Source organism: Muscardinus avellanarius (assembly GCF_963383645.1).
Source record: "Muscardinus avellanarius genome assembly, chromosome: 15".
Lineage (NCBI taxonomy): Eukaryota > Metazoa > Chordata > Mammalia > Rodentia > Gliridae > Muscardinus > Muscardinus avellanarius.
The window spans coordinates 85,722,729-85,746,683 of record NC_137801.1 but is presented as its reverse complement, the minus strand read 5'-3'; the positions used below and the strand labels follow the sequence as shown (position 1 = coordinate 85,746,683).

The following is a 23,955-nucleotide window of genomic DNA, read 5'->3' as shown; positions in this document are numbered from 1 at the left end:
TCTCCCCTGACACCAGACAGCAGCTTTCTAAGCTTTGGTACTGGGTATTGAACCCAGGGCATTCTGCCTTTGAGAGATACTCTGTGCCCTGTTTTGTTTCTTTGAAATTTGCTCAGAATGGCCTTGAACCTACAATCTTCCTGTCTCCGCCTCCCCAGTACCGGGATTACAGGGTTTTTGTTTGTTTGTTTTAGGCTAGTTTTAGAGTTCCTCCCTACATAGCCTAGGCTGGCTTTAAAACTGCGATCCTCCTGTCTCAGCCTCTCAAGTGCTGGGATTACAGGTGTGTGTGCCGCCAGGCCCGGCTGTGTTTTGTTTTGTTCTTTAAGTATAGCATAGATAGTAGAAAAGTGGACATACCCTCAACACACTGTCCAGTGAACGAGCCCTGCTGAACACCCGCACACCCAGCACTGAAATGCAGAGGCAGCTCGCCAGGCCCCGGGGTCTCCCAGTGCGCTTCCAGTCATTGCTTCCCGGGACCCACCGTCCTGACCTCGTCCTCTCCTCCTCTCGTCCTGACCTCCTCTCTCCTTTACAGTGGGATTCTACAGGTCTGTCTGTCTTTCATAGCAGCGGCGTCTACTCCCTGCCATGCTGCCTGTGATGGTACTCCCGTGGCAACTCCCGAGTGCACCACACTTCTGTCCGCGCACCACGCAGCTGTCACCAGCCGTGGTGCTGCGGCCACTCTGGTGCGTGGCTTTGGAACATTTCCGACGGGTCGGGGGAACTGTGGCGTCCTGTGGGTGTGTGTCCTGCAGTTTGGGGAACTAGAGGCAGGGCCATTTTGTTCCGGGAATAACTGGGCTGTAGTTCCTCCCCATCATGTGACTTTGGCGGGATCTTCCCAGTGGTCAGGTTCAGTTTCCCCCAGCCAGGCTCCAGGTTTATCAGAAACGGGCAGCTCCAGATGCAGCCTGCCCCGGGTGGGACGGCAGGGCAGCCGTGCTGGGGCTGGGGCTCCCAAAGCCTCGGGCGCAGGGGCTGGGGGCTCGCTTCTCTGGCCAAAGCATTTAACTTGCGCGCAGCTTCCTCCTCTTGCTGCGCACAAGCCTCTTGCCCTGAGCTTTTGTAACACTGTACTGCTCTTTTCCTTTTGTCCAGGGGATGGGCTCTGGCATTTTTACCTCTGAGCTACACCCCCAGCCCTTTAAATTTTTTTTAGTTTGAAATGGTCTTGTTAAGTTGCTGTGGCCGGCCTTGAACCTACGGCTCTCCTCTCGGGTACTGGGATCACAGGCATGCGCTCAGTGCTCCTCACACCCAGTTATTTATTTATTTATTTATTTATTTATTTATTTATTTATTTTTGGTGATGCTGAGAGTGCAACCCAGGGGCCTTCTACCTCCGGGCTATACTCCCAGACCTATTTTATACTTTATTTGGAAACAGGGTCTCACTAAGTTGCTGAGGCTGGCTTCGAACCTGTGCGATCTTCCTGTCTCAGCCTCCCAAGCGCGGGGATTACAATCGTGCGCCACCACGCCTGGCCAGTATATTTAAAAAAATAAACCAATATTTGCTCATTTATTAAAAAATGTTCAGTTACTTAGCCATACTTTTGCTTCTGCAAATATTTCTGGGAAATGTCATATGCATAAAGATATTACATTACTTTTTTTTTTTTTTCTTGTGCTGGGAATGGGACCTGGGACATTCTACCTCTGAGCTACACCCCCAGTCCTATTTTTTTTTCTTTTTTTTTTTTTTTTTTTTTTGGTGGTACTGGGGTTTCTGGAAACCCTTCTACCTCTGGGTTACACTCCCAGACCTATTTTTATACTTTTTTATTTGGAAACAGGGTCTCTTAAGCCAGCATGGCTGCCTTCGAACCTGCGCGATCCTCCTGTCTCCGCCTCCCAAGCGCAGGGATGACAAGCGTGCCCACCACGCCCGGCGTCCTATTTTACTTTTTATATGGAAACAGGGTCTCACTAAATTGCCGAGGGTGGCCTCGAACCTGCAGTCCTTCTGTCTTAGCCTCCCAACTACCGGGATCACAGGCCTGCGCCACTGCACTGGTCTGTAACACAGTACTTTCTATATCTCCTGTCTTCTCACCTTACTTAGTGATCTCTGGATTTCTACTTAAGAATTCCCCCTGACGTGGGAGGAGGAAAGCCCAGTTCTTGTTCTGGCTTCTGAATCATCACACATTTGGTTCTCTTGGAAGCATAGAAAAAAATGTAGGCTCAAGGTTTTGGGGAGCTCGCCCACTTCTGTGCCCGTGAGTTCTTTTTTATTTTTTCCCTTCAGTTTTTAACATCTGGAATTATAATCATTAAATATCATGCGATAGGACTTGGGAGGCTTGAGAAAAATAACAGGTTAAACAGAAAAGGTCTGGCTTTGGGGGAATAATACTTATGTCTTTTGAGTGTCACGTCTGTTTTTAAGACTCTCATTTTCCTAATTACAGAGGCTGTGTGTTTGGGAGTCTGAGGAGGGGCAGTGTTTCTGTTACCATGTAGCGTGTCGTAGTTTCTTCCTGGCTGCTGTCTTTTCTCCTCGGTTTCTGCAGTTTGATCCTCTCTGGTCTTGTTCTTTCTCCTTTTTCTTTTTTTACAGACATCTTGCTCTCTTTTCTTATTTACACTCCAGCAGCAAAGAATGTCAGGACGGCGTGCGGCCTCTGAAGCCCTCTGCTTGTTGTTTCTGCAGACAGTCTCCGCGTGTAGCTTCTGTTTTGGCGCAGGGGGTGGGACTCAGGGGCGGTCTACCCCTGAGCTACACCCCCAGCCCTTTACGTTTTTTATTTTGAGGCAGTGTCTCGCTGAGTTGCCGAAGAGCGTGCTTAGTTGGCGAGGCTGGCCTCAAACCTGTTATCGTTCTGTCTCAGCCTCTCGGGTGCTGGGATTACTGGCGTGCACCACCGTGCCTGGCTTCGTATGGGTGTCTTCTTCCTCTAGTGGGTACCGTCCAGTGGAGATATAACCTGAGCTACACCTGTAACTTTACATTTTCTTTCTTTCTTCCTTCCTTTCTTTCTTTCTTTCTTTCCTTCTTTCTTTCTTTCTTTCTTTCTTTCTTTCTTTCTTTCTTTCTTTCTTGGTTCTGGAGATTGAACCCAGGGCCATTCGACCTCCGAGCTACCCCCCCCCCGCCCTATTTTTATTCTTTATTTTGAAACAGTCTGACTAAGTTGCACAGGCCTCCCTAAGTAGCTGAGGCTGTCCGCGAACCCTGTGATCCTCCTGTCTCAGCCTGCCATGTGCTGGGATCACGAGTGTGCACCACCGCGCTTGGCTCCTAAAAAGTAATTTTAAAAAGAAACTGGTGAGCCAGGCGCGGTGAGGCACGCTTGTCATCCCACTTGGGAGGCTGAGACAGGAGGATTGTAGTTTTGTGGCCAGCCTCAGCTACTTAGTGAAGCCCTCTGCAACTTAGTGAGACCCTATTTCAAAATAAAGAATAAAACATAGGCTAGGGGTGTAAGTTTGGAGGTAGAATGCCCCTGGGTTCCATCCCCAGTACCACAGAAATTAAAAAGAAACAGCTGAATCCAAGTGTAAATTTCCCAGGGAGAGAGAAACTTCTAAACTCTCACATATCTAATGACACAACTTCAAACTATCTCAAGTAAATTATTAATGAGCTACTGTGTGTGTGTGTGTGTGTGTGTGTGTGTTACTGAGGATCGAACTCAGAGACATTCTACCTCTGAGCTACCCCCCAGCCCTATTTTTTTTTTTTTTAAAGTAGGACTTTGCTCCTGGGCGTGGTGGGCACGCTTGTAATGCTTGTCATCCCAGCGCTTGGGAGGCTGAGACAGGAGGATGGCACAGGTTCGAAGCCAGCCTCAGCTACTTAGTGAGGCTCTCAGCAACTTAGTGAGACCCTGTTTCCAAATAAACTAGGTCTGGGAGTATAGCCCGGAGGTAGAAACACCCCTGGGTTCCACCCCCAGTACCCCCCCCACACACACACAAATAGGGCCTTGCTAAATTGTTGGAGCTGACCTCACATGTTTGCTCCTCCTGTCTTATCCTCCTAAGTGCTGGGATTGCAGGAGTGCAGGACCATGCCTGGCTTAGAGGACTATCTTATATTCTGTTCGTGCTAAATCTTCAAAGCCTGTTTCCTACCCCTGTCAAGTGAACTCAGATGGTGCAAAACATAGATGGGACCGGGAGCAATGCTCCACTTTCTCCATCTCACTTGTTGTAGACAGGCCGTACACATCAGTTTAATTTTCACTGTAGCCCTGTGAGCTCAGTATCTTCTCCCTACACTGAGGGGGCTGTTTGCACACAGGGCTCACGAGCTAGCTGACAACAGGGGCCGGAGCTGGGATCAGCGGGCCTGGGGGTGGAGGGAATGGCGTCCTCCCCTCCACTGCTGCTCTGGTGACTGCGCAGCGCTGTTCCCCTTCCTTGTGCCCGCCCCCAGATGTCACATCACCCCTCCCGGGTCCCTGGCCGCCTGCTAACTGGCCCTGCCTCACCAGAGGACTTCCTCATCCCAGCCTCCAGAGAGGGCTCTTCCGAGTCCAGGGCTAGCGGGGCGTAGGGGTACACGCCTGTGATCTCCGTACTGTGAGAGGTTGAGGTAGGAGCACAGGTTGGAGGACAGCCTCGGCAGTTTGGCAAGACCCTATTCCCAAATGAAAATTAAAAGCGCTAGGGCGAGCCGGGCATGGTGGTAGGTTCGCAGCCAGCCTCAGCTGCGTGGTGAGACCCTGTTTCCAAATAAAGAATAAAAAATAGGGCTGGGGGTGTAGCTCAGAGGTAGAGTGCCCCTGGGTATAATCCCTCGTACCACAAAATAAAATAAATAAATAAATAAATAAATAATGAATGGGCTAGGGTGTGCTCAGATGTAGACTCTCCTGGATTCAATCCCCAGTAGTGCACTCAGACATACAACTACAAAGTCCAATTCCACTTTTTTTTTGGGGGGGGGTAGTGGAGATGGAACTCATTCTACCCCCAGCCCTATTTCTTAGTTCTTTTTTTTTTTTATTTTGAAACAGGGGCCTTGCGGAGTAGCTGAGGCTGTCTGTGATCCTCCTGTCTCAGCCTCCTGAATGCTGTGCGGTTCTGCTTTTTTTCTTTTTTTTTCTTTTTCTTTTTTTTTTTTTTTTTTTTTGTGTGGTACTGAGAGTGGAACCCAGGGGCTTTTCTACCTCTGGGCTATATTCCCAGACCTACTTTTTACTTTATTTGGAAACAGGGTCTCACTAAGTTGCTGAGAGCCTCACTAAGTAGCTGAGGCTGGCTTCGAACCTGTGCGATCCTCCTGTCTCAGCCTCCCAAGCACTGGGATTACAAGTATGTGCCACCACGCCCAGCTTCAGTTCCACTTTTGTGTGTGTGTGTGTGTGTGTGTGTGTGTGGTACTGGGGTTCCTGGAAGCCCTTCTACCTCCAGGCTACACTCCCAGAGCTATTTTTTATATTATTTTCATTTGGAAACAGGGTCTCTTAAGCCAGTACGGCTGGCTTTGAACCTGCGGGATCCTCCTGTCTCCGCCTCCCAAGCCCGGGGATTACAAGTGTGCGCTACCACACCCGGCTCAATTCCACTTTTAAAAGCCCCTTGGTAGCTGGGCGTGGTGGCGCACACTTGTAATCCCAGCATTCAGGAGGCTGAGACCAGAGGATCGCAGTTCACAGTTCACGGCCAGCCTCAGCTACTTAGTGAGGCCCTCTGCAACTCAGTGAGACCCACCCGCTTTCAAAATAAAGAATAAAAAATAGGGCAGGGGGTGTAGCTCGAGGTATTCTAATGCCTCTGGGTTTTATCCCCAGACTTGCAAAAAAGCAAAGCAAAGCAAAGGCGTGGCCGGGCTCCCTGGAGCTGAAGCAGGGGATGTTTGGAGCCCGAAGGACCAGGGCGTCCAGGGCGTCCCGGCAACACAGGGAGACCCCCGTCTCAAAAACCACAGAAACAAACACAAAAGTAGCTGTGAAAATAATCACAACTTGTGATGGGATGCGGATTTGTTCTTAGAGCTGAGATCATAAGAGCTTTTCAGAGGGACAGAGTCTCTGTTACTATCCCCGGCACATACTCTACGTGTGACTAAACACTAGTAGCAGGAATAAGAACTCGTAAGTCTGTTTCGTCTCCCCAGATGCTGACTTCCAAAACTTTTGGAGCTGAGGAGAAGGGGGTGTATGGTGGGGGTGTAAGAGGAGAAGGGGGTGCATGGTGGGGGTGTAAGAGGAGAAGGGGGTGCATGGTGGGGGTGTAAGAGGAGAAGGGGGTGCATGGTGGGGTGTAAGGGAAATAACCCGGGTTCTAGGCATTTCCCCACGGACCTGAATTCATGCGGGTGGTATTAGAAATGTGGATGAGTTTAAGCCATGAGCCCACGGTGGCCTAAACAAAACCTCGGGTCGTCTGAACTGCCCGGTCGCCGGCCCTCGGTCACCACCACTCATCTGGGCTGGTTCTCGTTCCTGCAGGACACACGGGACGTTTGGGGACCCGGCAGCCCCCGCCCTGTCCCCACCCACTCCTGCAGGTGTTTCTGGCAGACCCCTTTCCACACCACCACCTGAGAACCGTAGCGCCCTCTCCCCGGGCTGGCAGGCCCTTGGTCATGGGAGCGTTGGCCTGAGACACGGGGCCTGGTCCTCTGCGGCCCACCCGGCTCGGCGCGCCTCGGGGCCTGTTTCTGCTGCTCCTGGGACAGTGCTCCCCTCTGACTTTCACTTTCTCCCACTGAGGACGGTTTGTTCAGCCCAACACTTGTCTTTCCCTTTGGCTAAGAGGCGAATCTCCGTTCAAATGTTACCTCTGCAGTGGGGTTTATTTGGGGCCTGGGCAGGGGGTGGGCCCCCACCAGGCGCTCACGAAGGCTCAGAGGGAGCCTCCCCCTCTGGCCACTGGCTCTGCCGGTATCTAATCTCCAGAACGCAGGAGCAGCGGCAAAGCCTTCTTGTGCGCCCCTTTATTCTTATCAGTGACCCCGAAGTGTTTTGCTGGCCGGTCTGCTGCTGGTGCTCTGAGGACAGCCCCTCCTGGCTCAGCCCCGGCTCTGAGGCATCTTCCTCCTCCACATCTGCTGGCCCCAGCTCGCCCTCTGCGCCTCCGCCTGCCTCCGCCGCCCTGGCTGCCAGGATCCAGGCCGCCGGGGGTCCTGCCGCCCTCCCGCAGGTCTGCACGCTCCCGTGCGGCCTCTGAGCGCTGCTCGGGCCCTTCTCCCTCTCTGAAATCTCGCCCATCCTTTGAGGGCCCGCGCTGGGGGCGCGCAGGCTGAGCCGCAGCCGTCTTCCGGGGTGTCTTTCTGTACTTCAGCTATTGGGCTGTGTTCCATTTTCCTGGTGGATTATTCACTTAAAAGAGAAAGGGGCTGCGTCTTCCTTATTCCCTATTCTCGGTTCCTGATATGTGAAAGTCGCTTACTAAGTTTAGTTAAAGAATGACTAGGAGGGCAGACAGATCGGCCGCGGTGCATCCCAGCCCTGCGCAACTGACGCTTCACACGGTCCCGTGCTGCGGGCCTGCCGCTGCCTTCATCTCCAGGGGCACTCGGCCCGGAGGCCGTACAGCCCGGGAGCCCAGGCCCTTAGCGTCAGGTTGTGTGTAGGGAACAGTCTTTTAAGTATTCTTTTGGCTTTAATGTATTTGCTGAAGTTTCTAACTTTTTTATTTTGTGGGTCTGGGGATGGAACCCAGGGGCATTCGACCTCTGAGCTACACCCTCTGTCCTATTTTTTATTCTTTACTTTGAAGCAGGGTCTCACTAAGTTGCAGAGAACCTCACTAAGTAGCTGAGGCTGTCCAGGAACTGTGATCCTCCGGTCTCGGCCTCCCAAATGCTGGGATTACAAGTGTGCACCACCACGCCAGGCTCAGTTTCTAACTTTTTTTTTTTTTTTTTTTTTTTGGTGGGTCTAGGGATGGAACCCAGGGGCCTTCAATCTCTGAGTTATACCCCCTGCCCTATTTTTTATTCTTTATTTTTGAGACAGGGTCTCGCAGAGTCGCAGAGGGCCTCACTAAGTAGCTGAGGCTGTTCCTGAACCTCGATCCTCTGTCTCAGTCTCCCAAATGCTGGGATTACAAGCGTGCGCCACCACGCCCTGCTAGTTGAGGTTATTTATTTAGGGGATTCCTGGGCTCTACCTCTGAGCCACACCCCAGCCCTTTTTTATTTTTCATTTTGAGACAAGATCTCACTTGGCTGCAGAGTGTCTTCCTGAGCTGCTGAAGCTGTCCTGAGAGCTGTGATCCTCCAGTCTCAGCCTCCCAGCTACTGGGATTATATGCATGAGCCACTGCCCGGTTTACCCAGCCCGGCTTTAATTCTGGCGTTTGAACTTGCCTGGCCTCAGGTGGGTTTTCATCCATCTCCCTGTGAGAGTCCCCCAGGGGGTGTCAGAGGAGTAGATGGATGGCAGCAGGGTGTTTACTTGGTCTCCAGTGTCTCCCAGGTTACTTATTAATTACATACGACACTTGTGCCTTGATGTGAGCAGCCGGCGCACCCTTAGCCAGTGGGTCAGCTCAGACGTGACCTGCCTGGGCCACGCAGCGTCCTGCGCCCCAGTAGGGCCGCACCTGGCTCCCCTGATGCCTGGCTCACATGCACACCCCCGTCGGGGCTGCGAGGCGGCCGCGCCCACGGCAGGCTGCAGGGTAACTAGCGTGCTTTTCCAAAATGCCCAAGTTGCGAAAGACAGAGGAACTGCTTCAGATGAAGTAGCTGGAGAGACGTGCTAGGCAGTGTCAGGGTCCTGGAATGGAGTGTGTGAGTGTGAGTGTGAGAGAGTGTGAGAGAGTGTGAGTGGGTGTGTGAGTGAGTGTGTGAGTGTGAATGTGTGAGTGTGTGTGAGTGTGTGTGTGTGTTACTGAGGTTTGGACCCAGGGGCGTCCTACCTCTGAGCCTCACCCCTATCCCTTTTTATTTCTGTTTATTTTTTTGTATCTCTAGGTTGCTGAGTCTCACTACATTGCTGAGGCTGGCCTCAAACCTGCCACCCTTCTGTCTCAGCCTCCCAAGTACTAGGGTTACAGGCATGCGCCGCCACACCTGGCTGGAAGAAAAATGTTTTGTTGTTGCTTTTGTTCTAAACCCAGCACTGAGATTTCTAGAGAAATTAGCATAAGGTCTTTATATTAGATCCTGGTGTGAGATCACTGTTCATTTCCTGAGTTCTCTTGCTACCATGTGGTTGTAAAAGGAATGTCCCTAAGTTTAGGAAATACTAAAGCATGTAGGGTGACATCACCTCTTCTACTTTCAAGTGGTTAAGTAAATAATATGTATATATTTTACATATAAAGTGGCAGCGCAAGCCAGGCGTGGTGGCGCACGCTTGTCATCCCAGCAATCGGAAGGCTGAGACCTGGAGGATCGCGGTTCGCGGACAGCCTCAGCTACTTAGTGAGGACCTCCGCAACTCAGTGAGACCCTGTTTTGAAATAAAGAATAAAAAATAGGGCTGGGGGTGTAGCTTGGAGGTAGAATGCCTCTAGGTTCCATCCCCAGGACCACAAAAACAAATAAGTAAGTAAATAAATAAATAAATAAAGCAAGCCTTTTAGGCTAGGCGCTGTTTTAGGTTTGTGAGTGGTGACTGAGCCCAAGTGGACAGAGTGCTGGGAATCTCAGGACTTGGCCATTCACTCACTGTGCTACTGGGGACTGAACCCGGAGCCCCTTCTATTTTTTTTATGTCAAACAGATCCTTGCTAAGTTACCGCACTGGCCTCCGACCTGCGATCTTCTTGTCTCAGCCTCCCAGTCCTGGGCTCACAGGCGGGTGCCAGCGTGCCCGTTGAGTCTCCTCCAGGAGAGCAGGAGAAGGCACATGTGTGTTAGGGCTGGCGGAGCGCGGCGTGAGGGAAGCAGGTGAGGGCGCGGGTGCGGTGCTGCTCAGGCGGCCTGTTAGGAGCTGCGGGGCACGGCTGGACAGCACGGGACAGGATTTATTTGGGGATAAGACCTGGGAGGGGGACTGAGCGGGGAAGGAGCCCAGGAGAGCCAGAAAGCCTCTTCCTTACAGACCTGGCTGCCTATGGGGCCAGGGCGGGAGCAGGGTTACAGGCGCAACCAGGGTTCCTCGGATTGGAGGGCCTGGCACCTGCCGGAGCTTGTGTGTTTCGGGGCTGGGGCAGGGGCTGCTTGGGGATGTTTTTCTTTACTTTCCTGTCTTTTCTTGGGCCCTTTGATCTTGGCCTCCACTCACAAGGCCTCAGGTGCCCGATGTCCAGGACGGCAGCGTTTGCCCAAAGCCAGACAGGTGGGGCCTTTGCAGGACAGAGCCTGGGCCCACACTTGTCTGTGTGGCTCATGCTTGGCAGAACGCCCGCCGGGGCCTCTGTAGTAAGCACAGAGTGGCCTGCGGAAGCCTTCCGCCTTGGTCCCCGTGCCTTCCCGTCGTCACCCTGGCCGCCATCTCTGGGCCCTCGCCTAGCGCAGTGGAGGAGCTGGGGACACTCTCCTGCCACAGATCCCCCTGTTCTGTGCTTGCAGTGGGGACACTGTATTGTTTTTATTTTTTATTGTTGTTATTGGTTAAAGTGATCTAAAATGTGTTTTGCTTGGGAACTAGGGTCTGTCTTTTTTTTGGCGGTTCTGGGGATGGAACCCAGGGGCATTCTACCTCCGAGCTACATCCCCAGCCCTATTTTTTATTCTTTATTTTGAAACAGGGTCTCACTGAGTTGCAAGGGCGTCCTCACTAAGGAGCTGAGGCTGTCCGCGATCCGCGCTCCTCCTGTCTCGGCGTGCTGGGATGACGAGCGCGCACCCTGCCGGCGCTGTCTCCTTTAATAATGGGAATTTCACTGTGTTTGGGAACCTGTGTGTAATGTTGGCACCTCAGACTTAGGGATTTTTTTTTCGAGTTTTCTCTTCTTTCTCCTAAGATTTTATCTCTGGCTGGGGCAGACCCTGATGTGCAGCCTGTTAGAAATCCCTCCTTCTCCCTTACTGAGAATCTTAATTTTATTTGGGGAAAGCAACCCAACCGGGTTTATAAAAAGGCCCAGCTAACTTTGCACCCCTGGGGCAGCCATGGTAATTTTGGCCAAAGAAATAGAAATGGCAGAGCCGGGCGTGGTGGTGGTATATGCTTCTAATCCCAGCGTTTGGGAGGCTGGGATGTAGCTCAGAGGTAAAATGCCCCTGGGTTCCATCCTCAGTACCGCAAAAAAAAAAAAAAAAGAAAAAAGAAAAAAAAAAAAGAAATAAAAATGGCAGCTGTGAGGCCTCTGGCAGGTCTCCTTCCCCACCTGGCCGCCGCCCTACCTCGAGGCCTCTCCCTGCCTCCTGCCCGCTGGAAGATGCAGCGGAGGTTGGCCAGGTGTTGGTCTGAGAAGAGGGGAAGTTGGCAGGGCTGGGGGACACGCAGGCCATCGCGGAGCCATCTCGTCAGCCCCGGTCGCTTGTCTGTCCTCAGACTTCCTGTGCCGGGGGAAATAGAAACCCCTGCTGGGCTTGAGGCCGGGCAGTCAGGTGTCTGTCACGGGTAGCCCTGTGCAGCCTGGCTTCCTGCCCTGAGCCAGGCCAGGCTGATCTTATCTGCTGCTGCTGGTTTCCTGCCCTCCCCTCTTCCGCTCGGCTCTCTGCCTCCTCTGATGCTCCGTAGCGGAAGCCCATCCATCTCCAGCCCCTCTCCCCACGTCCCTGCCGCTCCCCCCCCATTCCTCTGTGCTTTGTGCCAAAAGAAATTCCTCAAGGGCTCCTGGTTCGCATCCATGGCCCAGAGCAAGGACCTGAGATGGTCCCAGGGCTCCCCTGCGGGTGGGAGGGAAGGAGCGAGTCCACTGGTGCAGGTGGGCCCCTTGGGGCTGGGCCAGCCCTCTGTACCCCGCCAGTCCTTGGCTTGGGTGGAGGACAGAGCTGCAGAGAAGAGGTGTCTGTGAGCCCTCAGCACCAAGCCAGCGGCCGCCAGCAGGCCCGCGGTGGGCCCTCCCGCCTGACCCCACCCCAGCGCTGCCCCCACTAGCCGGGCATGTCGCCCGTCCTGCCGCTGGCCGCAGTGCACACGGCCCCCTGGCCCCTGACTAGAGAAGGGAGCCGTTGCGAGCCTGTCAGCAGGCTGGGGTGCGGCCGGCCATAGCAAGTGCAGTTTTTGAGCTAAGACACACACCATAAACGTGGCTTGAAGCCGGGCGCGGTGGCGCACACTTGCAATCCCAGACCTTGGGAGGCCGAGACAGGAGACAGGAGGATCGAGGGTTCAAGGCCGGCCTTAGCTATTAGTGAAGCCCTCCACGACTTAGTGAGGCCCTGTTTAAAATAAAGAATAAAAAATTGGGCTGGGGAATATAGCTTGGAGGTAGAAGGCCCCTGGTAGCTAGCGCCTGTTTAGCTCGCAGGAGAGAGAGCGCCCGCCCGTCCGTGTGGGCCACGGGTGGACGCCGTGGGGCCTGCTTCTTGGGCTGGCTGGCAGGGTGAGTTCTGTCGAGCCCAGTCTGCGTTTCCGGTTGCCTCTGAGAATATCATCTTAAATTAATCATCAGCACTAAACTACAAAAATCCATTTCCAAAAATCACTCGTTTCTTTCTATTACTGAGATCCCAATTTATTTTCTTTATTCTTTTTTTTTTTTTTTTTTTTTTTTTTTTTTTTTTTTTTTTTTTGCGGGTCTAGGGATGGAACCCAGGGGCATTTGACTTCTGAGCTACACCACCTGCTCTATTTTTTTTTTTTATTCTTTATTTTGAAACAGGGCCTCACTAAATTGCAGAGGGCCTCACTAAGTACCTGAGACTGTCCGTGAACCGCCATCCTCCTGTCTCAGCCTCCTGCAAGCTGGGATGACAAGCGTGCGCCCACGCCCGGCTTGACGGCTGCTTTCTTAAAGGCGGGCTTTCATCGCAGTACCTGCCCCAGCCTGCCCTCCTCACTTGACAACATGCACGCACAGTCTTTCTCCCTCTCCCCTCTCTCCTGTGTGTGCATGCCACCTGTTGCCCGGTTCCTGCCCTTCCCTGGCTGGAAGGGCACAGATGTGGGTTGAAATTCCCAGCTCCTTGGCTCACCCGGGTGCCCTCTGGTAGTGCAGATGGCGATGAGATGAAGTAGGTGTTTTGAGGGTTTGCTGAGATCGTGTGTAGACTTATCCCTCCCGATAAACACTGCCGTGCCTGCTCTTGTACCAGTAATTACCCACACGTCAGTCGGCAAGTCTTCGTGTATGCTTTGAAGCATCTAGTCCCTGCTCGTCTTTTTACTTATTATTATTTTTGCGTGTGTGGTACTGGGGATGGAACCCAGGGGCACTCTACCTCCGAGCTATACCTCAGCCTGTTTTTTATTCTTTATTTTGAAACAGGGTCTCACTGAGTTGCAAAGGGCCTCACTAAGTACCTGTCTCGGCCTCCCAAATGCTGGGATTACAAGTGTGCACCACCACACCTGGCACTTTTTCATTGTTAAATGCCTGATTTATCAAATAGTGCCCCTAACATACTGAAGGGATGGCCAAGGGTTCCTACAGTTGTTTTGTTTGGGTGGTTTTCAAATATTTCAAAGCTTAGCTATCAATCATAGCTTAAGGATGTCCCCTCAGAGTGAAAACAGTTTCAGTATTTCAGAAGCAAAGCTAGGAATGTACAGAATTCAGGTAACGTTAAGAGGAATACAAAACCAGAAATGGATGTCTCGCCCTCGCACGATCTGCTCATCACCGCCGGTCGATGTGTCATCCTCCAGGCATCCGGATACCTGTAACCGCGTGGAGCTCTCCTCCCTGGCGTTCTGATCATTCTTGTTACCTAACGGTGCGATCGCCGCTGAAGTTTATGGTGCACAGTTAACAAGGCCTGCCCTCGGTCAGTGTTTAATAACAGCCTTGAACTGCAGCCGCTCCTCCACCACACCCTGGCCTGGTGGTACAGGCCGTCAACCTGGGACTTGGGAGGTGAGACAGGAGGCTCAGGGGCGTCGAGGCCAGCCTCAGCCTCTTAGCCAGACCCTGTCCCAAAATAAGATTTAAGAATTCAAAAAAAGACTGGGGGTATAGCTAGGAGGTAGAATGCCCTTGGGCCTCAACCCTAGGACAAAGAAAGAAGACAGAAGAGGTGGAGGGGAGCACTGCTGGTGGTGGGAGGGGAGCACAGCTGGTGGTGGGAGGTCGGGCTGAGCCGTGGCCCGGGCTAGTGGCCCTCCGTTACCCAGTGCGGCGCCCGAGCAGTTGGCTTACCAACGGGAAGGCTTGTTTGCGCTCACGGTTCTGGTTCTACTGCAAAGTCAGGGCCTCTGGCGAGGGCGGCTGAGCACTGCAGGAGCCTGCGCGTAGGAGCTCCTCAACCCCTTACACCCGAGTCCCCTTCAGCGCTCACCCCGTGGACCTGAGGACCGTCTGCTAGGCCCCGACTCTGAGTCCCCCAGAGTCGCCAGGCTCAGGACCAGCGAGTCCCCAGCTCGGGGGCTTGACAAAGCTCTGAAAAGTCGAATTCTCATATTCCTCCTGGATGAGTTCCAGAATGTGACCGCACCTATACATAACTTTTTTTGGTGGTACTGGGGGTGGAACCCAGAGGCTTTCTACCTCCGGGCTACACTCCAACCAGTTTATACTTTATTTGGAAACAGGGTCTCACTGAGTTGCTGAGAGCCTCACTGAGTAGCTGAGGCTGGCTTCGAACCTGCTCGATCCTCCTGTCTCAGCCTCCCGAGCGCGGGGATTGCAAGCGCGCGCCACCACGCCTTGCCATTTGCATATATTTTTACAAAGCTGCTTTTTTTTTTTTTGCTGGAGTATCTTTCGGCTTCGGCGTACGCATCCAGGGCTTTGAGCTGGTGCCGCATAAGCGTGCGTGTTCGTCCACATCCCGGGGCGCTCGTGGAAGTGCAGTGCCGAGTGGGCAGATCTGCGGGTCCCCGCCCCCGGGGCTCCCCGAGACTTGAGCCACGGCAGGATGTTCACGGCCGCACGCTTCCTGTGCGCGGACACCTTGGGTGCGCCTGCAGCCCTTCTACTTTGCCCTTGCTGGTTTTTTTTTTTTTTTCTTTTCATTTTATTAGCCATAGGTGTCTTCCAAGCTAAATTACATTGTATTATAATTATGCAACACATAACCACCACTCAGAAAACATATTTCACATTTCAGTTTGTTCAGTAAAGTGACATTAAAATTAAATAATGGCCTTTTCCATCTATCTTATTCCCTAAACTTAAACTTGATATGTTTTACAACACTACAGTCAAGGGTCTTTCTGAATTAGTATCGTGTGTGTGTGTGTGTGTGTGTGTGTGTGTGTGTGTGTGTGTGTTACTGAGGATTAAACCCAGGGCCATTCTACCTCCGAGCTACACTCCTAGCCCTATTTTATTTTGAAACAGGGTCTCCATAGGTGGCTAAGAGTCTTACTGTGTTACTGAGGCTGTTCTCGAACCTGTGTTCCTCCTGTCTCAGCCTCCTAGGTTATAGGGACTGCCGGTGTGCACCACCATGCCCAACTGAATTAGTGCTTTTTAAGATAATGACTATGAATATAACTAATTTTATTCAACAGAAAAAAATACTTTTACCTCCTGGTTCCTAGCTTGCTATCTCCTTTGTCATGAAAGATGATAGTGCTATAGCAATTAACATTTGGGTATAAACTGCAGGTGCATTTTAACATTTTCCATAATCTTTAGAAATTGTCCAGCATTATATAATAAAAATCAATTACAAATTCATACATACATGTCTTATAAAAATACATTTAAAAACCAAAATGAGAAAATACTGGATCATTATCCCTCTGAACGCAAGCTGGCTTTATGAAGCAGCTCTGATTCCTTTATCAGGATACTCTTCCACTTCAGAGAAGAACGTTAACTCTTCACTAAGATCCATGACTGGCCTATACGACAAAAACAGCCAAGATAGTCCAGCCAGAAGTGCCACCACAAGATTCACCACAGTCCATGGCTGGAGAATCTGCTCCTCTGTCCCTGCTGCCCAGAGGCTACCATTAACAGAAGGAGGTGTATAAAGGTGGATGCTGTCACTTGTCGTTTGCTGACTCAGAGATAGGATGAGAAAGATGCCAAAGTTGTTGGATCCAGAGGAAAAAAATTTCGGATTGCTATGGATGTTTTAGCAAAGTCAGTTCTGTCAAAAGCTGAAATTGTACTTAGCGCCAAAAGCAAGTAGAGAAGACTCTGGAATGGATAGGCCAAGGCCTTGTATTGTAGCAGAAAGTTGGAAAGGTTAGACAGCCGATCTCCTGCTAGAACATACATCACACCGATCTTCCACACAGCACAGCCAGCCAAGAAGCCATGAGAAAACAGACCAGTTGTCCTGAAAGCTCGGTGCACTGAAATTGCCACATCTCTGGTGGTCCAAGAAGGCTTCATTGCCATTGACACATCTAAGTTTTCTGTGGTCTTTATCCATTCTGAACGATCAGCAGCCTGCAATCGCCGGCTTTTTCCCACAAATACTTGGCCTAGAGGCTGGCTAATTCCAGTGGGCGCTGTGAACCTAGGCTGCTGTTCTGGAGTTCGTGCCCGTCAGTAATGATGTCTTCATCTTCTACTCCGAGCTCATTGGCCTATTGTACCTCTGTTGGCTGGGTTTTCTTTGCTTTCCTTCTGGGTTTTGGAATAACTGCCTCCTGAGCTGGTTCCCCATCAATGCCATTTTCATTGCGTAACAAAGATGGACTAGATACCTTCTTTTGGGTGACAGAAGTCTCCAACTCAAGAGGTGGCCTCGTCTTCTTCTGTCTCCTTCGAACAGGGGCCTCTGGGTGCTCTCTGAGTTCCTCAGTTGGTGGCTGTATGCTCTCAGATGGCCTAAGAACAACAGGCTCAGCCAGGCCTTCCAAAGAAGCACTGTCTAATGTGGTTTTTGTTCTGGACTTCTTTTTCTTAGGACGACTAAGTGGAATATCACCTGGAACAGTACTTGGCACAGGTGGAAGGGCTCGAGGAGGACGCACCTGCTTCTTTCCCATCCCGCCTCTAGCCCCCGGTGTGCCCTTTCAGGCGCAGAGCATCCCGGTCCTCGCCCGTGACCCCCATCCTGCCCTTGCTGTTTTAATCTGTCCACACTCAGTTTGGGGTTTGAGCTTAACCAGTATTGGGAAGATGCTTTTCTTGGAAGTTTCTCTTATTTAGTGACAGACCCCAGACACATAGTGCACACTGCAATTTTATTTAATTTTTTTTTGTGTGTGTGGGCGTCTGGGGATGGAACCCAGGGGCTTTCGACCTCTGAGCTATACCTCCAGCCCTGTTTTTTACTCTTTATTTTGAAACCAGGTCTCACTGACTTACAAAGGGCCTCACTAAGTAGCAGAGGCTGTCCGCGAACCACGAACCTCCAGTCTCAGCCTCCCGAATGCCGGGATGACAAGCGTGCCCACCGCGCCCGGCTCCTTCTGACTTTAAAATAGACCTCCTATCTGCTCTTCCTTTCGAAGTATTTCTGAGGATCTCTGAAAGTTAAAGGGTATTTGCTTATCGTGTGTGAAGTCTGGAATTAAATTCAGGGCCTCACAGATGGTAGACAAGCGCTCTACTACTGAGCTTGGCCAGTGGCACACCCCTGTAATCCCAGAAATTTGGGAGACTAAGGTAGGAGGATTGCAAGTTCAAGGCCAGCCTGGGCAAGGCAGGAAAACCCAGTCTCAAAATAAAAAAGATAAGCCGGGCGTGGTGGCGCGTGCTTGTAATCCCAGTGCTTGGGAGGCTGAGACAGGAGGATCACACAGGTTCACTCAGCTACTTAGTGAGGCTCTCAGCAACTTAGTGAGACCCTGTTTCCAAATAAAGTATAAAATAGGTCTGGGAGTATAGCCCGGAGGTAGAAAGCCCCTGGGTTCCACTCCAAGTACCACACACACACACAAAAAGACGGGGAGTATAACCCAGTTGTGGAGCACCCCTGGGTTCAGTCCTCAGTACTGCAAAATAAGCAAATGAATGAATCACTAAACTTTACCTTTTGAAATACTAGTAAATTCACAAATAGTCTTCTTGCAGAATTACAGCCCCTGTAGCTTAGTGCTGAGATGTATGTAGTGAAGCTACAGACTGTCCCACCTCTACATCTGCAGGTGCCGGGTGGTTCCTCATAGCTGCACCTGCCTCCCTTCTCCAGAACTCTTGACGCCCATACTGCCTTTTCAAGAATGTTGGTAGGTCAGGAGTGGTGGCGCGCGCTTGTAATCCCAGCATTCGGGAGGCTGAGACAGGAGGATTGTGGTTTGAGGCCAGCCTCACTTAGGCCCTTTGCAACTCAGTGAGGCCCTGTTTCAAAATAAAATGTAAAATAGGTCTGGGAGTGTAGCCCGGAGGTAGAAAGCCCCTGGGTTCCACCCCCAGAAACACACACACACACACACACACACAGAATAAAAATAGGGCTGGGAGTGTAGCTTGGAGGTAGAATGCCCATGGGTTCCATCCCCAGGACTGCAAAAAATAAGTTGGTAACGTAATATGTAGCCTTTTAGTGTCAACTGGAGTACGTCCCTCTAAATTTACCTCAGTTGTTACATTTATCAAGAGTTTGTTCTTTGTTTTGTTAATACTGGGGACTGACACCTGCAGCACAGGGCAGCCCTCCCGATGCAGACAGTCACGGCGATGCCTCCAGCCCCTCCTCCCCGCCTCCCAGCATCACAGCGCACTCGCCCCTTGTCTGTGCCCCTTGTCCCCTCGCAGGGACGCGTCACAGCAGAGCCCCTCACGAGCACAGCCCGCTGACGCTGCTCCGTTGTTCACAGTGATGGCCGGCGAGCGCGGCTCCGTGGGACTGAGAAGCCCTCGGCCCAGGCGCGCCCTGCGATGCTGCAGCCCCGCCCCGCCCAGGGCAAGATGAGAAGGCCCCGCCTGCTGTTGAAAGGCGTCCTCAAGTAAGTTCCCTCCTGGGCCCTGGGACCTCGGCTGAACTGCTAGAGTTAGGAGAGCCCAGGGAGGCCTCCACAGTGGCTGGTGTCAGAGCTCACCGGGAGGTTTGTCGTGCAGGAGCAGAGGGCTGGCGTCCCGCTGGGTTGGTGGGAGCACGGGGCCCGTGGCCACCCGCTCCCTGGGCCGGAGAGGAGCCGGAGACCAGAGCGGCCCATCCTGCCCGGCTTTTTGCAACCAAAGAGGGCTGTGTCGGTGTGTGTGGTGCAGGGGCTTTCTACCTCTGGGCTACATTCCCAGGCATATTTTCTTATGTTTTATTTGTAAACAGGGTCTCACTAAGTTGTAGCTGAGGTTGGTTTTGAACCTGTGCGATCCTCCTGCCTCAGCCTCCCAAGTACTGGGATTCAAGTATGTGCCACCATGCCTGGCATTCTAGTCTTTATTTTGAAACAACATCTTGCTAAGTTGCAGAGGGCCTCACTAAGTAGCTGAGGCTGGCCTCGAGCCTGCAATCCTCCTGTTTCAGCCTCCCAAGAACTGGGATTACAAGCGTGCACCACCACCCCTGGCGGGACTGACAGTATCTTAAAGCAAAATGTTGCAACTGAGATACTGTGGTTTAAATTGATTACTTGCTCGTTTTTAATCTAGGACTCGTGGATTTTATTATGGTTTTCTTATGCAAAAGAAAGGCAGCCAGGCGTGATGGCACATGCTTGTAATCGCAGTACTTGGGAGGCTGAGACAGGAGGATCGTGGTTTGTGGACAGCCTCAGCTACTTAGTGAGGCCCTCTGCAACTTAGTGTGAGACCCTGTTTCAAAATAAAGGATACAAAATAGGGCTGGTGGTGTAGCTAGGAAGTAGAATGCCCCGGGTTCCATCCCCAGCCCCGCACACACAAATAAGGCAAATATAGAAAGATCAGCTTGTAGCAGTGCCATTGCTGACCAGCCCTGCCAGGAAGCGGCCGTGGCTCCGCTCCCGAGGCGGCGCAGCGGGCCGGCCTGTAGGCTGCGTGGCAGGGGCGCCGTGCGGACCGGGTGGCGCTTATTTCTCGGTGTCTCCTGGTTTTTGCGTGACTGCGCCTTCCTACGTGACTGCCCCCAGGTGTGTGCTGCTTGTGTTTGGAGTGTGGATCCTCTACATCCTCAAGCTGAATTACACTACTGAAGAATGTGACACGGGGAAAGCGCGCCACGTGGACCCCGAGCGCGTCCAGGTTAGTGTCCCTGTTGCGGGCTTATGTTGAAGCGTCTCCAGGGTGCGCTCGAGCCGGCCGCTCTGCTGTGAGTCTGATGAGTCTCAGCACCGCGGAACCAAGGATACCTTCCCCCAGAATGCCGGCCGGGCTTCCCCGTCACGCCGCGGTGGGCTGGGGCCCCTGCCCCGGGGCTCATTTGCCCTGACGCTGCCGTCAGGCTCTTCAAACAGATGATGAAGAAGTTCTCCCTTTTTTTTTTTTTTTTTTTTTTGCGGTGCTGGGATGGAACCCAGGGGCATTCTACCTTCGAGCTACATCCCCAGCCCTATTTTTTAGTCTTTATTTGGAAACAGGGTCTCGCTGAGTTGCAGAGGGCCTCACTAAGTAGCTGAGGCTGGCCGTGAACCATGATCCACCTGTCTCAGCCTCCCGAACGCTGGGATCACAAGTGTGCGGCACCGCGCCCGGCTTCTTATTTTGAAGCAGGATCTCTCCAGGTTACCCGAGCTGGCCTTAAACCTGCGGTCCTCCTGTCTCAGCCTCCCGAGTACTGGCGGTACGGGCGTTTGCCGAGTGCCTGGCTGTGTATCGCCATTGGCCGCCATCGTGACTCTCCTCCGTCTCGCAGGTGGTGCCCTGGAAGGCCTCGCTGCCTTCCCCGTCCTCCGGTTACCCCGCGCTAGTGCCCACTGCGGGCCAAGGACCGTTCTCCTAGCGCACTGGTGTCTCTGCTCGGGCTCCGCTCTTCTTCCAGCGTGTCTGACCTTGCGGACGTCCCCCCACAGCCGCTGGGTCAGGCTCTTGGCGGCCTCTCTCTGCGGTCTCCTCCAGGGACTGGGGAGGGATGATGACTCCCCCGTGCGATTCTTGGCCACCTTCTCCCGAGTCTTAACTTCCTGTCCTTTTGGTTAAGCCTGCCGCCGACCACCTGACCCAGGGCGCAGTGATTACGCTGCAGGGGAGAGGTGCTCCTGGGCCAGCGGAGCGCAGCGCTTCCGAGCACTGGGTGGAGAGGCGTGATTTTTGTAATACCCAAGGTCAAGTCAGCTTGGCAGGCCGAGAGCCCTGGCTGCTCGCCATCACGCTCCCCAGAGCTGTGCTGGTGGACCAGCTGGCCTGCTTCTCCCTGCGGCGACGGAGGCATGCTCTGAACTTCAGGCGCTTACCCTTTAAAATTCTCCCAGGGAGCCCAGCGACTCCTGGGGGGACCGGAGAAGGGACTGGCGCCGCCATGGAGGGAGCGCGGAAGATGGGGTAGCTGGTGGCTGGAAGGGGGAGGGCCGGGGCCAGCGCGTTGGCCAGGACCCAGGCTGGCAGGCTGCCTTAGCTACTTAGGCCCTTTGCAACTTAGTGAGACCCTGTTTCCAAATAAAGAAAAAAAAATAGGATTGGATTTGTAGCTTGGAGGTAGAATGCCCCTGGGTTCCATTCTCAGTACCGCAAAAAAAAAAAAAAAAAAAAAAAAAAAATCACTAGAAGTTCAAATAATTCAGAGCTGGAGCTGGGCATGGTGGCACACACCTGTAATTCCAGTCCTGGAAGGCTGAGCCAGGAGGATCGCAGGTTCAAGACCAACCTCAGTACCTAAGTGAAACTGTTTGGAGGCAGAATGCACCCCGGTTCAATCCCCAGTAGCATATACACGCACACGCACACGCGCACGCGCACGCACACGCGCGCACACACACACACACACACACACACACACACACACAATGTTCAAATATTTCAGAAAAAAGATTTTCCTATAATTTTTGGTCAGGAAAGAAGGAAGACTAGGAAGGCACTTATAGATGTCTAACATATAACTGGCCGTGGTGGCGCACGCTTGTACTCGGGAGGCTGAGACAGGAAGATCTGGGTCGCAGACAGCCTCAGGTACTTAGTGAGGCCCTTTGCAACTCAGTGAGACCCTGTTTTAAAATAAAGAATAAAAGATAGGGCCGGGGGTGTAGCTCGGAGGTAGAATGGTCCTAGTTCCATCCCAGTACCGCCAAAAAAAAATGTCTAATACGTGGCAGCGGCCGCCGCCGCGCTGGACCCGGGACATCGGTCATCCTGTTACATCCTGGGTTTTTTTTTTTTTTTTTTTTGGTAGTTCCTGGAAGCCCTTCTACCTCCGGGCTACACTCCCAGACCTATTTTTTATACTTTTTTATTTGGAAACAGGGTCTCCTAGGCCAGCGCGCGGCTGGCTTCGAACCTGCGCGATCCTCCCGTCTCTGCCTCCCAAGCGCGGGGATGACAAGAGTGCGCCACCACGCCCGGCTTACATCCTGTTTTAAAAGTAGCATTGAAACAGTTTCAACCCTGACAGAATGGCCCGCTCTCAGCAAGGTGCTGACGGACACCCATCCGTCTCCTCCTGTGTTGGGAGCTGGGGTTCCGTGGGCGCGGGTCAGAGGGCCAGGAGGCGCCTGGCCCCGAGCCACGTGGAGGGCAGAGCGGGCACCAGACAGGACCTAGGATTGGGCTAGTAGCACCCCCACCGTTATTGGTGGTACCGGGGAGTGAACCCAGGGGCGTTCTTCACCAAGCTACACTCCTAGTCCCTCCGCCTTTTTTAAATTCTGAAAGGGTTTGGCTAAGTAACTGTGCTCTGGCCAGGGACCAGCGATCCTCCTGTCCCGGCCCCCCAAGTACTGGGGTTACGGGCGTGCAGACCGCGCCCGGCTACTCATGAATTTGGCACCTGGTTACGAAGCTTTGGTGTGGCACTGAAACCGAGTGTCAGTGCTTGCCCCACTTCGCCAAATCAAATAATCAGACAAACTCTTGTGGAGAAAGAGAAAGAAAGGATGTTGATTTGCCAGCGAATCAGCGTGCGTGAACTTACAGTAAGACCAACACCAGCAGCGAAAGCCCGGTCCCGCGGACAGAGGGGACCGCGTCGCTCGCTCGGAGCTGGCTCCTCAAGGCCACGCCACGCTCTTATCAGAAAGACAAGGCTCGCTGTGCTCTCCTTCAGGTGGCTCATTCCCTGCTCTGCAGGCTGATAAGAACGTGTCACAGGGCGCGGGGCCAGAAGCCAGCGCACACCCCAGGGTGGAGGCCATGGGCCTGTGGTCCTGGCGTCCTGCATGGCTGAGCCGGGTTCGTGTGAGCGCCTTGAGGGAAGCCATCGCCCCGGGCCGCCGGGGAGAGTCATCCCGCTGCGTGGGTCCTGTTGGACCGAGAAGCGTCTGGTGGCTCCGGGCCCAGACTGCATTAAACCTAGGCGGTGAGGAGGAGCCGGAGAGCTGTGGGGTTTACATTTCCTTCCTCTGTTCTTTTTTCTTTTTCTTTTTCCTTCCTGCCTCCTCCCCCTCCTTCCTTTCTTTCAGATTGAACCCAGGGAATACTACCTCTGAACCACAATTCCTGGCCTGAAATTACATTTTGTTTTGAAACAGGGTCTCAGTAAGTTGCTGAGGCTAGCCTAGAACCAGTGATCCTCCTGTCTCAGCCTCCCAAGTCCTGGGATTAGAGTTGTGTGCACCACGCCTGGCTTGGGGTTTGCTTTTTGTGTGTGTGGAACTGAAGATTGAACCCAGGAGCATTCTATCTCTGAGCGACACCCCCAGCCCTATTTTTTTATTCTTTATTTTGAAACAGGGTCTCTCGCTAAGTTGCTGAGGCTGGCCACAAACCTGTGACCCTTCTATCTCAGCCTCCCAAATGCTGGGGTTACAAGCGCGTGCCACCATGCCTGGCTAGGGGTTTACATTTTCTATTTTAAAATGTCCCTTGGCTCGGTGCAGTGGCGCACACCTCTAATCTCAGTACTTGGGAGGCTGAGACGGAGGATCACAGATTTGAGGCCAGCGTGCTGTAACCTAGTGAGATTCTGTATCAAGATAAAAAACAGGGTTGAGGGAGTAGCTCAGGAGTAGACTGCCTCTGAGTTCAGTCCCCAGTAACACACACGCGCGCACATATGCACACACACGCACATGCACACACACACATGCACACCACCACACACACTTTATGTGCCGGTTGTTAACA

At 52.7% G+C, this 23,955-nt stretch overlaps 1 pseudogene across 1 annotated transcript; it reads right to left on the bottom strand.

The window, feature by feature from the left end:
- Positions 1-15,679: 15,679 nt before the first annotated feature.
- LOC308273907 (transmembrane protein 237-like) lies at positions 15,680-16,865 on the bottom strand (annotated as a pseudogene). The gene has a single exon. The product of its transcript is annotated as a transmembrane protein 237-like (transcript).
- Between the last annotated feature and the right edge of the window lie 7,090 nt (positions 16,866-23,955).